Source organism: Triticum dicoccoides, chromosome 2B (genome assembly GCF_002162155.2).
Source record: "Triticum dicoccoides isolate Atlit2015 ecotype Zavitan chromosome 2B, WEW_v2.0, whole genome shotgun sequence".
In the NCBI taxonomy this organism is placed as follows: domain Eukaryota; kingdom Viridiplantae; phylum Streptophyta; class Magnoliopsida; order Poales; family Poaceae; genus Triticum; species Triticum dicoccoides.
The window spans coordinates 794,696,996-794,716,447 of record NC_041383.1 but is presented as its reverse complement, the minus strand read 5'-3'; the positions used below and the strand labels follow the sequence as shown (position 1 = coordinate 794,716,447).

General features: G+C 40.1%; 1 pseudogene; it reads left to right on the top strand.

Annotated features, from left to right (window-relative positions):
- Positions 1-1,221: 1,221 nt before the first annotated feature.
- The window catches only part of LOC119361458, a 40,640-nt pseudogene continuing 22,409 nt past the window's right edge, over positions 1,222-19,452 (top strand).

Here is a 19,452-nt window from a genome sequence, read left to right as displayed (position 1 = left end):
TGGGGATTTAGTTGCACGGGCCTACAAGTCAGCTCCGGACCCACGTCCATGTGGTCCCACGTGTAAGCTCCGGACCCACAACCACTAACGCTGGCGGACGGAATGGACTCAAATATGGCTGTTCGGCCTCGCCATAGTAGCTGTGCGTGGACTAGGGGCAAACCTGAGCACAATTTGCATCTGAGGGCAAAACTGAGCACAAAGACACCACTGAGGGCAAAAGGATAATTAACCCAAATATTTATATGAATTTTCCATGTTTTTTCATAGACCATGGCAAATTGCTATTCATTTTTCAGAGATTTTTTTGCCATGTCAATTCACCATGGCAAATATATTACATTGACCATGGCAAATACATCACATACCTTCAATAGATTTTCTTCTAAAGCTCCAATTCTAGCTTTTCAGAGATTTTTCACGTACCATGGAGGTTTTTCTAGGTATTGAAACCTCCAATTCTAGCTTTTCTTCTAAAGCTTTCATCATAGCTTCTACGATATGTTTAGTAAAACCTTTGTTTTGTTCATAAGCATTGGGTGAATTAACCATTGATCCGATCCATGGCATAGAGCAAGATGGCCCAACATTTTAGCCCAATATTCATAATTGGTTCCAAGAGCACAAGAATTTTGAGCCCTACATCCGCAGCTGTTGGGTAAAGTCTCTAAATTATTGATGGTATATAATCCAATATGCCATGTCCAGGTATTGCGGCCACTTGAAGCAACTCATCGGATGGTGGCCAAGTGGTGCACAAATCACCGAGGAAATAAATTGTTATATGTGTTGATCAATTGGCCTGATATGCAAATTGTTGCCCGTATATCCTCTATGTGTTGGTCTTTTGGCCGGATCTAACATGCAAATTATTGACAATGTTCTACCTTCCCTATGCGTGCACTTTGTTCTTGAAGTTGGAGAAGTAGAACTTTGTCCTCATTCATTGTTGGTTAAAGTTAGCTGGGAAATCCATGTGGAATGCATTCTTTGCCAACTCGGCCAAGACACCTGGCATCAGCATCAAGGAATAAATGGGTAATCCAATCGACCCAACAAAAGAGTCGCCCAAGAAAGTTAGAAGAGAGTTCTGGGGAAAGAAGTGGGAAGAGGAGAAGGCAAAGATGACGGAGAGGTTCGAGGACATGTTGGCAATGGAGAAGGCATATGTCAAGCGCTCCGACATCAAAGATAAAAAAGGCTAAGATATTTAATATGTTGATGGCGGTGACTGAGAAGAAGTTCAAGCTCAAAGAGAAGAAGGTTGGGACCACGGCTGATTCGAAGGACATGAAGATGTTGACCTTGAAGATGCAGGAGTTAGAAGACTATGCAAGGTTCTTTTTTTGAAATGCGGTGCCTTAGGGCCCGATTCATTAGAAAAGGTCGAAGAGAGTTGCCTAGTTAATTAATGAAAAATCGGGCGAAAACTGTCACAACACTGCCGCAAAAATAAGGCACACATGACGACCTGACAACCCACACAAGAACGCATACACGCCGCCGAGAAGAAGAGCGCCGTCAAGGTTGCAATCCGGTGTCATCGTCATCACATCTCCGTGAGGCCGACTCCGACTCCACCATCTACGACCATCGATGTAGCCCCCCACCGTAGACAAGCACAAAGGCTTGCGTCGGCCAATGCCAAACAGTCACACGCGCCGGCGACCAGGCAGCTTCGACTATGTCAACGAGAACTGTAGGAGAAAAAGCGCTTGGCCCGCGCCGAGCCAGCGCCAGAACCGACTACTCGTCTCGCGTCATCGTCACCGCATGGCTTCTCCTCAGCAGCTCCGACTCCACCAGAACACAACTGCAAACCCAACTCCGCTCGAAGTCACCATCGTTGCCACACAAGAAGCCGCACAAAGCATCCACATCGGTGGTCAGGCACCTGCCGACCCCAATGTCGCGAGCGTCTAGCCCATGAAGTGTGCAAATGGGATCTAAAGCTCTTCAAGACAACACCCCAAAGAGAGAAGCAACAATGGCGACGCCGACTCCTGACCCAACTAGGTCTTAGGCTTTCACCGAAAAAACTGGATCCAAGGTTGTGTAGAGAGAGAACTCCTCTGCGGCGCCTCCAAGGAGGTGAGTCGACGTCCACAGACGCTGACGCCATCGGCCGACAAGAGCTCGACAAGATTTTGCCCAGAGCACCGCCCAACACAACAACCCCACGCACTGCACCTCCGCTAGCCTGCACACCTCCCATGAAGCCATAGTGCCATGACCAAGAAGAAGCCATCACAAACCTCGCCACCGAGCAGAAGAACAAGCGAGCCGAAACCGACCTAGCCCGGCCGGCTCCGGCAGCCTCCTGAGTCAAGCCATCAAAGAAGAGCCGCATTCGGCACGACGCACACCACCAGACCCGAACCACCAGGCGAGGAGCACGGGCTGCCACCCCGAAGCTCCGGATCCAGATGCCCCAAGATGCCACCACGACCGCCACTCATAAGGATGCACAATGTAAGGACACCTCACATTTCAAATTTGTTACACAACTTGAACCATACGTGCATGCTACGGGACTTGCTAACTTCAACACAAGCATTCTTTAAATTCATAATCACACAACTAGCATGAAATTAATATCACTACCTCCATATCTCAAAACAATTATCAAGTATCAAATTGATCATAGCATCCAATTCACTTCCTATGATAGTTTTTATTATGCCCAACTTGGACGCCCACCATTCTAGGACCAATTTTATAATCATGGCAAATACCATGCTGTTCTAAGAGGCTCTAAAAATAATATAAGTGAAGCATGAGAGACTAGTAATTTCTATAAAATTAAGCCACCGCCGTTCTCTAAAAGATATAAGTGAAGCACTAGAGCAAAAACTATCTAGCTCAAAAGATATAAGTGAAGCACATAGAGTATTCTAATAAATTCCAATCAAGTGGGCTTCTCCCAAAAGGTGTGTAAAGAAAGGATGATTGTGGAAAACTAAAAAGCAAATACTAATATAATACAAGACGCTCCAAGCAAAACACATATCATGTGGCGAATAAAAATATAGCTCCTAGTAAAGTTACCGATAAACGAAGACGAAAGAGGGGATGCCTTCTGGGGGCATCCCCAAGCTTAGACTTTTGGCTATTCTTGAATATATTGGGGTGCCATGGGAATCCCCGAGCTTAGGCTCTTGTCACTCCTTATTCCATAGTCCATCAAATCTTTACCCAAAACTTGACAACTTCACAACACAAAACTCAACATGAAATCTCATAAGCTCCGTTAGTGAAAGAAAGCAAAACCACCACATAAGTTACTGTAATGAACTCATTCTTTATTTATATTGGTGTTAAACCTACTGTATTTCAAGTTCTCTATGGTTCATACCACTTAATACTAGCCATAGATGCATCAAAATAAGCAAACAACACACGAAAAACAGAATCTGTCAAAAACAGAACAGCCTGTAGCAATCTGTAACCCTCGAATACTTCTGGAACTCTAAAAATCCTACCAAAATAGGAAGTCCTTGGCCATTTGTCTATTGATATACAGAAAAAATAATTAACGCAAAATCATGTTTTTTGTGAATTAACAAAACTATTTTCGTGCGCGCAAAGTTTCTGTTTTTCAGGAGAATCAAATTAACTATCACCATAGGTTATCCTATAGGTTCTACTTGGCACAAACACTAATTAAAACATGAAAACACATATAAACAGAAGGTAGATGCAAAATTTATTACTAAACAGAAACAAAAATAAAAAACACAGATAAAATTGGGTTGCCTCCCAACTAGCGCTATCGTTTAACGCCCCTAGCTAGGCATAAAAGCGAGGATAAATCTAAGTAGTGCCATCTTTGGCACTCAATTTATAAGTAGCTCGCATGATAGATTCATAAGGTAATTTGACTTTCTTTCTTGGAAAGTGCTCCATGCCTTTCCTTAATGGAAATTGGAATCTATTATTCCCTTCCTTCATCTCAATAATCGCGCCAATCGTTCTAAGGAAAGGTCTACCAAGAATAATAGGGCAAGAAAGATTGCAATCTATATCAAGAACGATAAAATGTACGGGCACCAAATTTCTATTTGCAACAATGAGAACATCATTGATCCTTCCCATTATCTTTTTAATTGTGGAATCCGCAAGGTGCAAATTTAAAGAGCAATCTTCAAGATCATGGAAACCTAGAATATCACATAAAGTTTTCGGAATCTTGGAAACACTAGCACTCAAATCAAGCATAACACTCATGATATTTAATTTTAATCTTTATAGTAGGTTCCCACTCATCATTAAGTTTTCTAGGTATAGAAACTTTCAAATTAAGTTTTTCATCAAAAGATTGCATCAAGGCATCAACAATATGTTTGGTAAAAGCTTTATTTTGACTATAAGCATGAGGAGAATTCTCAACGGATTGCAACAAGGAAATACAACCTTCTAAAGAAAAATTATCATAATTAAATTCCTTGAAATCCAAGATAGTGGGTTCAATGCTATTTAAAGACTTGACCTCTCCAATCCCACTTTTACCAAATTTAGCATCAAGATCTAAAAACTCTGAATTATTGGGATGCCTTTTAACTAAAGTTGACTCATCTCCAGTCCCATCATTATTAAGATTCATATTCCAAACAAAGATCTAATAGGGGACACATCAATAACTTTAAGATCTTCATCATTATTTTCATGGAAACTAGAAGGACACGCCTTTACAAAGAAATCTTTCTTAGCACGCAATCTAGCGGTTCTTTCCTTGCACTCATCAATGGACACTCTCATTGCTTTGAGAGACTCATTGATATCATGCTTAGGAGAAGTAGATCTAAGTTTCAAAGAATCAACATCAAGAGAAAGTCTATCAACGTTCCTAGCCAAATCATCAACCTTGAGTAATTTTTCTTCAAGCAAGGCATTAAAATTATTTTGAGAGATCATAAATTCTTTTACACTATTATCAAAATCAGAGGGCATCTTATTAAAATTACCATAAGAATTATTGTACGAATTTCCATAATTATTAGAGCAATTACTAGGGAATGCTCTAGGATTAAAGTTTCCTCTATAAGCATTGTTTCCGAAACTATTCCTAGCAACAAAATTCACATCCATAGATTCATTATTATTCTCAATTAAAGTAGACAAAGGCATATCATTGGGATCAATAGGAGCACTCTTAGTAGCAAATAATTTCATAAGTTCATCCATCTTTCCACTCAAAACATTAATTTCTTCTATAGCATGCACTTTTTTACTAGTAGATCTTTCGGTGTGCCATTGAGAATAATTAGCCATAATATTATCAAGGAGTTTTGTAGCATCTCCTAAAGTGATTTCCATAAATGTGCCTCCCGCGGCTGAATCTAAAAGATTTCTAGAAGCAAAGTTCAATCCGGCATAAAAATTTTGTATGATCATCCATAAATTCAAACCATGAGTAGGGCAATTGTGAATCATCAATTTCATTATTTCCCAAGATTGGGCAACATGCTCATGCTCAAGTTGTTTAAAATTCATAATATCGTTCCTAAGAGTGATGATCTTAGCAGGAGGAAAATACTTAGAGATAAAAGCATCTTTGCACTTGTTCCAAGAATCAATACTATCTTTAGGCAAAGACGAAAACCAAACTTTAGCACGATCTCTAAGGGAAAACGGAAATAACTTCAATTTAACAATATCATTGTCTGTATCATTCTTCTTTTGCATATCACACAAATCAACACAGTTGTTTAGATGGGTAGCGGCATCTTCACTAGGAAGGCCGGCGAATTGATCTTTCATAACAAGATTTAGCAAAGTAGTATTCATTTCACAAGACTCAACATCATTAAGAGGAGCAATCGGAGTACTAAGGAAATCATTATTATTGGTATTGGAGAAATCACACAATTTGGTATTATCTTGCGCCATGGCGACAAGTAATCCAACACTCAAGCAAACCAAAAAAAGAGGCAAACGAAAGAGAGAGAGGAGATTGGGAAAGAGAGGGCGAATAAAACGGCAAGGGTGAAGTGGGGGAGAGGAAAACGAGAGGGAAATGGCAAATAATGTAAATGCGAGGGAGATGAGTTTGTGATGGGTACTTGGTATGTCTTGACTTGAGCGAAGACCTCCCCGGCAACGGCGCCAGTAATCCTTCTTGCTACGTCTTGAGCTTGCATTTGTTTTCCTTGAAGAGGAAAGGGTGATGCAGCAATAGTAGCGTAAGTATTTCCCTCAGTTTTTGAGAACCAAGATATCAATCCAGTAGGAGGCTCCTCAAAAGTCCCACGCACCTACACAAACAAACAAAGAACTCGCAACCAACGCAATAAAGGGGTTGTCAATCCCTTCATGATCACTTGCAAAAGTGAGATCTGATAGAGATAGTATGATAAGATAAATATATTTTTGGTATTTTATATTATAGATTGGAAAAGTAAAGATGCAAATAAAAGTAGATTGAAAGATTATATGATAAAAGATAGACCCGGGGGCCATAGGTTTCACTAGTGGCTTCTCTCAAGATAGCATAAGTATTACGGTGGGTGAACAAATTACTGTCGAGCAATTGATAGAAAAGCGAATAATTATGAGATTATCTAGGCATGATCATGTATATAGGCATCACGTCCGTGACAAGTAGACCAACTCATGCCTGCATATACTACTATTACTCCACACATCGACCACTATCCAGCATGCATCTAGAGTATTAAGTTCATAAGAACAGAGTAACGCATTAAGAAATATGACATGATCTAGAGGGATAAACTCATGCAATAAGATATAAACCCCATCTTGTTATCCTCGATGGCAACAATACAATACGTGCCTTGCTGCCCCTGCGGTTACTAGGAAATGACACCGCAAGATTGAACCCAAAGCTAAGCACTTCTCCCATTGCAAGAAAGATCAATCTAGTAGGCCAAACCAAACTGATAATTCGAAGAGACTTGCAAAGATAACTTAATCACACATAAAAGAATTCAGAGGAGATTCAAATATTTCTCATAGATGAACTTGATCATAAACCCACAATTCATCGTATCTCGACAAACACACTGCAAAAAGAGTTACATCAAATAGATCTCCAAGAAGATCGAGGGGAACATGGTGTTGAGATCCAAAAAGAGAGAAGAAGCCATCTAGCTAATAACTATGGACCCGAAGGTCTGTGGTAAACTACTCACAACTCATCAGAGGGGCTATGGTGTTGATGTAGAAGCCCTCCGTGGTCGATTCCCCCTCCGGTGGAGCACCGACGAAGGCTCCAAGATGGGATCTCGCGGATACACAAGGTTACGTTGGTGGAAATAGTTTTTCGTTGGCTCCCCTGATGTTCTCGGGATACGTGGGTATATATAGGAGGAAGAAGTAGGTCGGTGGCCGCCTGAGGGGCCCACGAGATAAGGGGGCGCGCCCTCCACCCTGGTGGCCGCCTCGGCTTCTTCTTGACTTGCACTCCAATTCCTCTGGATCACGTTCGTTCCAAAAATCACGCTCCCGAAGGTTTCATTCCGTTTGGACTCCGTTTGATATTCCTTTTCTTCAAAATACTGAAATAGGCAGAAAAAAGAGCAATACGGGTTGGGCCTCCGGTTAGTTGGTTAGTCCCAAAAATTATATAAATGTGTAAAGTAAAGCCCATAAACATCCAAAACGGGTAATATAATAGCATGGAACAATAAAAAATTATAGATGCGTTGGAGACGTATCAAGCATCCCCAAGCTTAATTCCTGCTCGTCCTCAAGTAGGTACATGATAAAAACAGAATTTTTTATGTGGAATGCTACCTAGCATAATTCTGAATGTAATTTTCTTTATTGTGGCATCAATGTTCAGATCCAAATGATTCAAAATAAAAGTTCATATTGACATAAGAAATTGTAATACTTCAAGCATACTAATCAAAGCAATCATGTCTTCTCAAAATAACATGGCTAAAGAAAGTTCATCCCTACAAAAATCATATAGTTAGGCTATGCTTCATTTTCGTCACACAAAAATGCTCCCAAATTATACAACCCCGATGACAAGCCAAGCAATTGTTTCGTACTTAAATAATCTCAAACGTTTTCAACTTTCACGCAATACGTGTGCGTGAGCCATGGATATAGCACTATGGGTGGAATAGAATATGATGATGGGGATTGTGTGGAGAAGACAAAAAAAGAAAAAAAGTCTCACATTGACGAGGATAATCGACGGGCTATGGAGATGCCCACCAATTGATGTCAACATGAGGAGTAGGGATTGCCATGCAACGGATGCACTAAAGCTATAAATGTATGAAAGCTCAACAAAAGAAACTAAGTGGTTGTGCATCCAACTTGCTTGCTCACGTAGACCTAGGGCATTTTGAGGAAGCCCCTCGTAGAAATATACAAGCCAAGTTCTATAATGAAAAATTCCCACTAGTATATGAAAGTGACAACATATGAGACTCTCTATATGAAGAACATGCTGCTACTTTGAAGCACAAGTGTGGAAAAGAGATAGTCACATTGCCCCCTTTTTTTTCTTTTTCTTTTTTTGGGCCTTTCTTTTTTCTCTTTTAGCCTTTCTTCCTTTTTTTTCTTTTTTTTATCTTTGGCCTTTCTTTCTTTTTTGGCCTTTCTTTCTTTTTTCTTTTTGGGGACAATGCTCTAATAATGATGATCATCACACTTTTATTAATTTACAACTCAAAACTAGAACAAGATATGACTCTATATGAATGCCTCCGGCGGTGTACCGGGATGGGCAACGAATCAAGAGTGACATGTATGAAAAATTATGCAAAGTGGCCTTGCCACAAATACGATGTCAACTACATGATCATGCAATGGCAATATGACAATAGTAATGCGTGTCATGATGATAAATGGAACGGTGGAAAGTTGCATGGCAATATATCTCGGAATGGCTATGGAAATACCATAATAGGTAGGTATGGTGGCTGTTTTGAGGAAGATATAAGGAGGTTTATGTGTGATAGAGCGTATCATATCACAGGGTTTGGATGCACGACGAAATTTGCACCAACTCTCAAGGTGAGAAAGGGCAATGCGCGGTACCGAAGAGGCTATCAATGATGGAAAGGTAAAAGTGCGTATAATCCAAGGACTCAACATTAGTCAAAAGAACTCATATACTTATTGCAAAAATCTACAAGTCATCAAAAACCAAGCACTATGTGCATGCTCCTAGAGGGATAGATTGGTAGGAAAATAGCATCGCTCGTCCCCGACCGTCACTCATAAGGATGCACAATCTAAGAACACCTCATGTTTCAAATTTGTTACAGAACTTTAACCATACATGCATGCTACGGGACTTGCTAACTTCAACACAAGCATTCTTTAAATTCATAATCACCCAACTAGCATGACTTTAATATCACTACCTCCATATCTCAAAACAATTATCAAGTATCAAATTGAACATAGCATCCAATTCACTTCCTATGATAGTTTTTATTATACCCAACTTGGATGCCCACCATTCTAGGACCAATTTTATAACCATAGAAAATACCATGCTATTCTAAGAGACTCTCAAAATAATATAAGTGAAGCATGTGAGACTAGTAATTTATACAAAATTAAGCCACCGTCGTGTTCTAAAAGATATAAGTGAAGCACTAGAGAAAAAACTATCTAGCTCAAAAGATATAAGTGAAGCACATAGAGTATTCTAATAAATTCCAATCAAGTGGGCTTATCCCGAAAGGTGTGTACAGCAAGGATGATTTTGGAAAACTAAAAAGAAAATACTAATATCATACAAGACGTTCCAAGCAAAACACATATCATGTGGCGAATAAAAATATAGCTCCAAGTAAAGTTACCGATAAACGAATACGAAAGAGGGGATGGCTTCCGGGGGCATCCCCAAGCTTAGGCTTTTGGCTATTCTTGAATATATTGGGGTGCCATGGGCATCCCCAAGCTTCGGATCTTTCCACTACTTATTCCATAGTCCATCAAATCTTTACCCAAAACATGAAAACTTCACAACACAAAACTCAACAGGAAATCTCATAACACTACTAGGAAAAGGGCTACTAGTGGCGCACCAGTTTTGCCTACTAATGGCGCACTACTGGTGCGCCACTAGTACCACGCCACTAGTATTTTTTACTAATGGTGCACCTGTGGTGCGCCATTAGTATCTGGTATACTAATGGCGCATCACTGGTGCACCATTAGTATGCCTCCCAGGGGGCCATATATACCCATGTGCTTCGGCATACTAATGGTGCACTGTGTTGTGATGCGCCATTAGTATGCCAAACCATACTAATGGCACTGTGTGGTGATCCTTGTGTTTCCTCCATCGGGTCATCGTTGCGAAGCCACCTTCGATGTCCCATGAACACGGTTTTCAAAGACCCGAGATCTCTATCTAGCTGGCGATAAGTTGTGTCATCCATGCACCTGACGCATCCAGAAAATCCGTGGACCACCTGACCCACGAGATATCCGTAACCGAGATAGTCGTGCACCATCGTGAGCAGTGCGGCTCTCATAGGGAAATATTCTTTCTCTGCGGCGTCCCACGTATTGGCTGGCGTTTTCCACAGCGTGTCTAGCTTCTCTTTCAGCAGCCCCAGATACAGATTGATGTCGTTCCCTGGTTGTTTCACCCCTTCAATTAGCATACTCATGTGAATGTACTTCCTCTTCATGCACAACCAGGGGGGGAGGTTGTACATCCATGCAAACACAGGCCAGGTGCTATGTGTGCTTCTCTGGCTGCCAAACGGATTGACTCCATCGGTGCTCGCGCCTAGCATGATGTTCCTTAGATCCTTCCCAAATTCTGGGTGTTCGAAGTTCAACGCTTCCCATTGACTCGCATCATTTGGGTGACTCAGCATCTTGTCTTTTTTATTTATCTCCGAATCATTTGCATCATCTTCTTGCTTCTTCTCCTCCCTATCCGCGTGCCAACACAAGAGCTTTGCTACCTTAGGGTCCACGAAATACCGCTGCAAACAAGGAGTGATCAGAAAGTACCACACCACTTTTCGAGGAGCTTTCTTCCTCTTCTTGTATCGAGTGACGCCGCACACCGGACATATGGTAGACTCCGCGTGCTCGTCCCGATAAATGATGCAATTGTTCATGCACACATGGTATTTCACATGTGGTAAATCCAGAGGACACACGATTTTCTTCGCCTCCTCGAAACTAGTCGGGCACTTGTTCCCCTTGGGAAGACGTTCGTCCCAGAATGACATGTTCTCGTCGAAGCATGCGTCGGTCATTTTGTGTTTTACCTTCATCTCCAGAGCCATGAGCGTTAATTGCAGGCCGGTATCCTCAGGCCTGCATCCTTCATACAATGGAGTAACCGTGCCTATCTCCAACTGATCCATCTTGGCTTTCTATCGGGCGACAGCTCTTGCGTTATCCATCTGCTTGAGAAGCAGCTCTTGAATATGAGGGTCCTGCACCTAGCCCGTCGATGGTCCATCGTCCTCTGCTCCGCCGGCATCTTCATCTTCATGATCATGCCCTTCATCTTCTCCGGCATCTTCCTCATCATCATGTCCTGCATCTTCTACATGATGACTGTGTATAGCATCACCGTCGTGATCATGTCCTGGACATTCTTCGTCTTCTCGCCTGCCCGAGCCGCGGTGGTTGTCTTGCTGCCCTTCCTCATTTCTTGCCCGGCCCCCATGGACGACTTCATAGTCATCTTCATCACCTTGCCACCGATAGCCATCCATGAAACCACACAAGAGCAGGTGGTCCCGCACCTGCCCGAAATCCAGATCCGCAATAAGGCTCTTCAGCTTGCATCTTTGACACGAACATCTTATCTCCGTCTTGTTCTTTTGAAACATCTCGGGCTTTGGGGAGCTCAAAAACCTATTCACGATGCCTTCGGTCATCGTGCGGACCATGGTCTCCTGCGGGGTAGAGCAAAACGATATTTTAGAACTAAGAAAAAATTGGCATGATTTTCCTTAAAAATAGGACCAAAAAGAATGCATAGTGCTAAAATTCTCGCCGAAATGGAAATGAATCAACATTCGAGCAAAATATTGGCAACTATCGCATTTCAAATACCGGTACCTGCAAACACAAACATATATGCAACACCACAAACATATGCAACACCACGAACATACATAGATCTAGATATGCCACAAAAAGTGCATGTGCACGTTGTTGGAGAGGGAGAACAACATAAAGATAACTTCCCCCCTTGCTTACCTATCAAAAAAGGTAATTTAACCACTTAATTTGGATGAATCTATGGTGCAAATTAGGTGAGGAGGAGGAGGAAGCCGAGACAAGCTTGGAGGAGGAGGTGGAGAATGAAGTGGGGAAAGTGAGTGGGTAGGTGGGCTGTCCAAAATATCTTGTTGGTCCCAGGTTACTAATGGCGCACCACCTGCAAATGTGCCATTAGTAACCCTGGTTACCAATGGCGCACCTGCTGCTGGTGCGCCATTAGATGTTTTGCAAAAAAAAGTATATATTCTAATGGCGCACCGTGGCACAGTGCGCCATTATTAGTTTAAACTAGTAATGGCGCACTATGCTACAGTGCGCCATTAGTAGTTTTGCAAAAAAAAAAGAATAAAAAAACAACAGTAGTGGTGCACTATGTGGCCGGTGTGCCATTACTAGTTAGCACTAGTAATGGCACATCAAGCCGTGATGCGCCATTAGAATGTTTGGAAGAAAAAAATTGTTACTAGTGGCGCACCATGTGCCTGGTGCAATGACGCACCTGCACATGGTGCGCCACTGCTATATAATAGTGGCGCACCACATGACAGGTGCGCCATTAGTGTCCATCTCATCTATAGCCCTTTTCCTAGTAGTGTAAGCTCCGTTAGTGAAAGAAAGCAAAACCACCACATAAGTTACTGTAATGAACTCATTATTTATTTATATTGGTGTTAAACCTACTGTGTTTCAAGTTCTCTATGGTTCATACCACTTATTACTAGCCATAGATGCATCAAAATAAGCGAACAACACACGAAAAACAGAATCTGTCAAAAACAGAACAATATGTAGAAATCTGTAACCCTCGAATACTTATGGAACTCTAAAAATCCTACCAAAATAGGAAGTCCTGGGAAATTTGTCTATTGATCTACAGCAAAACGAATCAACGCAAAAGCACGTTTCTGTGAATTAAAAAAATATTTTCGTGCGCGCAAAGTTTTTGTTTTTCAGCAGAATCAAATTAACTATCACCATAGGTTATCCTTTAGGTTCTATTTGGCACAAACACTAATTAAAATATAAAAACACATCTAAAAAGAAGGTAGATGCAAAATTTATTACTAAACAAAAATAAAAACAAAAAAACACAAATAAAATTGGGTTGCCTCCCAACTAGCGCTATCGTTTAACGCCCCTAGCTAGGCATAAAAGCGAGGATAGATCTAAGTAGTGCCATCTTTGGCACTCAATTCATAAGTAGCTCGCATGATAGATTCATAAGGTAATTTGACTTTCTTTCTTGGAAAGTGCTCCATGCCTTTCCTTAATGGAAATTGGAATCTAATATTCCCTTCCTTCATATCAATAATCGTGCCAATCGTTCTAAGGAAAGGTCTACCAAGAATAATAGGTCAAGAAAGATTGCAATCAATATCAAGAACGATAAAATCTACGGCCACCAAATTTCTATTTGCAACAATGAGAACATAATTGATCCTTCCCATTGGCTTTTTAATGGTGGAATCCGCAAGGTGCAAATTTAAAGAGCAATCTTCAAGATCATGGAAACCTAGAATATCACATAAAGTTTTCGGAATCGTGGAAACACTAGCACCCAAATCACATAAAGCATAACACTCATGATCTTTAATTTTAATCTTTATAGTAGGTTCCCACTCATCATTAAGTTTTCTAGGTATAGAAACTTCCAATTTAAGTTTTTCATCAATAGATTGCATCAAGACATCAACAATATGTTAGGTAAAAGCTTTATTTTGACTATAAGCATGAGGAGAATTCACAACGGATTGCAACAAGGAAATACAACCTTCTAAAGAACAATTATCATAATTAAATTCCTTCAAATCCAAGATAGTGGGTTCAATGCTATTTAAAGTCTTGACTTCTCCAATCCCACTTTTACCAAATTTAGCATCAAGATCTAAAAACTCTGAATTATTGGGACGCCTTTTAACTAAAGTTGACTCATCTCCAGTCCCATCATTACTAAGATTCGTATTGCAAAACAAAGATCTAATAGGGGACACATCAATAAATTTAAGAGCTTCATCATTATTTTCATGGAAACTAGAAGAACACGCCTTTACAAAGCAATCTTTCTTAGCACGCAATCTAGCGGTTCTTTCCTTGCACTCATCAATGGAGACTCTCATTGCTTTGAGAGACTCATTCATATCATGCTTAGGAGAAGTAGATCTAAGTTTCAAAGAATCAACATCAAGCGAAAGTCTATCAACATTCCTACCCAAATAATCAACCTTGAGTAATTTTTCTTCAAGCAAGGCATTAAAATTCTTTTGAGAGATCATAAATTCTTTTACACTATTCTCAAAATAAGAGGGAATATTATTAAAATTACCACAAGAATTATTGTAGGAATTTCCATAATTATTAGAGGAATTACTAGGGAACGGTCTAGGATTAAAGTTTCCTCTATAAGCATTGTTTCCGAAACTATTCCTACCAACAAAATTCACATCCATAGATTCATTATTATTCTAAATCAAAGTAGACAAAGGCATATCATTGGGATCAATAGGAGCACTCTTAGTAGCAAACAATTTCATAAGTTCATCCATCTTTCCACTGAAAACATTAATTTCTTCTATAGCATGCACTTTTTGTACTAGTAGATCTTTCGGTGTGCCATTGAGAATAATTAGCCATAATATTATCAAGGAGTTTTGTAGCATCTCCTAAAGTGATTTCCACAAACGTGCCTCCAGCGGCCGAATCTAAAAGATTTTTAGAAGCAAAGTTCAATCCAGCATAAACTTTTTGTATGATCATCCATAAATTCAAACCATGAGTAGGGCAATTGCGAATTATCAATTTCATTCTTTCCCAAGATTGGGCAACATGCTCATGATAAAGTTGTTTAAAATTCATAATATCATTCCTAAGAGTGATGATCTTAGCGGGAGGAAGATACTTAGATATAAAAGCATCTTTGCACTTGTTCCAAGAATCAATACTATTTTTAGGCAAAGACGAAAACCAAACTTTAGTACGCTCTCTAAGGGAAAATGGAAATAACTTCAATTTAACAATATCATTGTCCGTATCTTTCTTCTTTTGCATATCACACAAATCAACAAAGTTGTTTAGATGGGTAGCGGCATCTTCACTAGGAAGGCCGGCGAATTGATCTTTCATAACAAGATTCAACAAAGCAGTATTGATTTCACAAGACTCGACATCATTAAGAGGAGCAGTCGAAGTACTAAGGAAATCATTATTATTGGTATTGGAGAAATCAGACAATTTGGCATTATCTTGAGCCATGGCGACAAGTAATCCAACACTCAAGCAAACAAAAAAAGAGGCAAACGAAAGAGAGAGAGGAGATTGGGAAAGAGAGGGCGAATAAAATGGCAAGGGTGAAGTAGGGGAGAGGAACGAGAGAGGAAAATGGCAAATAATGTAAATGCGAGGGAGATGAGTTTGTGATGGGTACTTGGTATGTCTTGACTTGAGTGAAGACCTCCCGGCAACGGCGCCAGAAATCCTTCTTGCTACGTCTTGAGCTTGCATTGGTTTTCCTTGAAGAGAAATGGGTGATGCAGCAATAGTAGCGTAAGTATTTCCCTCAGTTTTTGAGAACCAAGGTATCAATCCAGTAGGAGGCTCCTCAAAAGTTGCACGCACCTACACAAACAAACAAAGAACTCGCAACCAACACAATAAAGGGGTTGTTAATCCCTTTAGGCCACTTATATGATAAGAGATAGATTGGAAAAGATAAATATATTATAATATAGATTAGAAAAGTAAAGATGCAAATAAAAGTAGATCAAAAGCTTAGATGATAAAAGATAGACCCGGGGGCCATAGGTTTCACTAGTGGCTTCTCTCAGGATAGCATAAGTATTACGGTGGGTGAACAAATTACAGTCGAACAATTCATAGAAAAGCGAATAATTATGAGATTATCTAGGCATGATCATGTATATAGGCATCACATCCGTGACAAGTAGACCGACTCCTGCCTTCATCTACTACTATTACTCCACACATCGACTGCTATCCAGCATGCATCTAGAGTATTAAGTTCATAAGAACAGAGTAACGCATTAAGAAAGATGACATGATGTAGATGGATAAACTCATGCAATATGATATAAACCCCATCTTTTTATCCTCGATGGCAACAATACAATACGTGCCTTGCTGCCCATGCTGTCACTGGGAAAGTGATAACCCGCAAGTATATAGGATAGTTGTAGCCTCTTTCAATAAGTAAGAGTGTCGAACCCAACGAGGAGCTAAAGGTAGAACAAATACTCTCTCAAGTCCTATCGGCCACTAATACGACTCTACGCACGCTTGACGTTCACTTTACCTAGAACAAGTATGAAACTAGAGGTACTTTGTAGGTGTGATAGAATAGGTTTGCAAGATAATAAAGAACACATAAATAAAAAGTAGAGGCTGTTTAGATAAAGATGCAATAAAGTGGTGGTAGGAGTTGTGGAATTGTCCCTAAGCAACTGATTACGTTACTAGACCGATAGCAAGTATTATGTGGGAGAGACCATTGCTAGCATGTCATCCCTGACTTGGAATTCTATGCACTTATGATTGGAACTATTAGCAAGCATCCGCAATTACTAACGTTCATTAAGGTAAAACCCAACCATAGCATTACACTACTAGGGAAAATCCTAGCAGTAGTGCGGGTTTTAGGCGTATCAGTAGCGCGGCAAGGAGCGCTACTGATAAGGCGCTACAGCCAAATCTTGGCAATAGCGTGCCTAGATCCACGCTACTGCTAAATTGACTTAGTAGTAGCAGTTCTTCAGAACCGCGCAACAGGTAATTAGTAGTAGCGCTTCTCCTTTCCCACGCTACTACTATTATTTAGTATTTTATTTCTTTTTTATTTCTTGTTGTATTCATACACCTTTACACAAGTTTTCATACAACAGGAATTTACAGATTGTTTTTACATCATAATGAGTTATTACATCACGGGGTGAAAGAACCATGGACTAGTTTCAAGTGGATGTACATCCACTTGAAACTAATCCGCGGTTCTTTCACCCAATGATATAATATCATCATCATCATATCACTAACAATTTATCATCATAATACATCATTGTCATATAACACCTCCTCAAGATCATTGTTTTCATCAATGACATCACATAGCAAATTGGTCACTAGTCGTAATCACAAGTACTCCTCATTATCAACTCTAACACATTACCACATAATAAACATATTGTACCTCATAGGACCTACTACATTCGATTAAGACCTACTACATTTTCTAAGGTAAAATAGCAAAAAACAAGATAGCCCCTGACTCTCCATTATGGAGAATGGAGATTAGCCTGTCTCCAATTCTTGCCTTTCGCTGAATGTTACTTCCAAGAACCTCCTTGCGAATGTCCATACATTTCTTCCATTCTTTGATGATCATGTGTTCACCGGTTTTAGAAATCAGATATGCACAGGTGAGCCCCTAGATTTACCTGGCAGTATGTTCAGAACTGAGAGGCGACCATTCAGAGACATCAGATGAGGCACACAATCCATCGGGGAGTTTCTGTTGAAAAACATAATAATAACTTCATAGTTAGCAATGATGTACTAGTTTTAGAAGTATGCAAAAGATGCACGGATGTCGTAATAGTAAAAAATCTTACCAGGGTATCTCCAGAGAAGTTACCGTGGTTCAATACATGCACTAGTGGCACGTGTTCACAATAATTTGGAGGAGTTCGATAATAGTTATTGTAATTCTCAAGAAGAGTACAAAATGCATCAGATGATTTTTCTCCTTATACGTTAATTCAGTGCCATCGGTGTAGTGGGTTTTATCTACCATCTTCCGCACAGTCTTTGAAGAATCAAAATAAGTTGTCAATGGAAATAAGCTATCAACTATTTTGAAATAAATAATATAAATTAGTTAATAACTATGTTTGAGAAACTCACATAGCGGTACAATCGGAAGCGTATCAACAAGGACCCAAATGTCCATATTGTCTTGCTCGATGTCAGGATCACCAAGATCCATGCTGACAATCATACCCTCATAAAAACCATACATTTTGCAAAGTGCTTCCCAATTTTGGCAACCAAAATGGGTTACACTCTGAGCATTGCACAGATTTACTTCAAAATCCATATCATGATGGGTCCTTAGGTGTATTTTCTTTGTTTCAAAATTTTCATGGTCTTCAAAACCCATCCTCTCCAAGACAAAGCGTCTTTCCTGGCATGGAATAAGCTAGTTGAATTATAAAATATGAAAATTAGACGTTGAAATAGTTGAAGTCATGCTTAATTACGAAAAAACACTTGTCGTTGTTGCGTACCGTTTCAACATCGAAGGTCTCCTCGAGCTTAATGCTGAAGCGTCGATCTTCGTCCAGCTCAACGAACCTGTCGCACATACCTCGATCGTCGTGGCACCAGCTGCACTCCCTCGGGAGACTGTCGTTGTCCGAGTACGACATTTCCTACGTTCATAATTCAAAGATTAAACTTGTACATATTCTAGCACAAGTCATGCCAGAATTCACGAAAAAATCCGGCATGACCTTTGCTAAAAAAGGACATATCGAGCGCCTGAAATTTGCCGGAACGGAAATTAATCAACACTCTGGCAAAACATAGGCCACTCGGAGATGTAAACTGAACATGAACGGCCACTTGGGCAACCACATATCCTATTTGAGCAACAACACAAGATATACAAGGATATTTGGCTGGTCTCACCTCGATGTCGGAGGGGGTTGGTGACTGGGACGACGGCGGGGATGTCGGAGGGGGTCGGTGACTGGGACGACGGCGGGGATGTCGGAGGGGGTCGGTGACGGGGACGATGATGGTCACCTGAAACCATATAAGTTATCACTAATACATCCCGAATAATTGCTTAAACTAAAAAAATAACAACAAATATGACATGTTCAACTAGTTTTATTAATTCAACTAGTTCTTACTAAATATAAACTTACTATAAATAGAAAAAAAGTAGTTCTTTCTAAAAATAAAGTAGTTCAACTAGTTATAATAATTATCTTACTAAAAATACATTAGTTCTATTAATTCAACTAGTTCAACTAGTTTATTAATTTACTTAGTAAAGTAGTTCAACTACAACTACTATTAATCATACTACCCTAGTTAACTAGTACCATCACTACTAATAATTAACATCTACTACTAAAAATCTAGAACTAATGTGAACCCTAAATTAACACCTACTACTACTAAAAATCTAGTACTAACTAAGCAACATCTAGTACTAGCTATGAACCCTAAATTAACATCTAC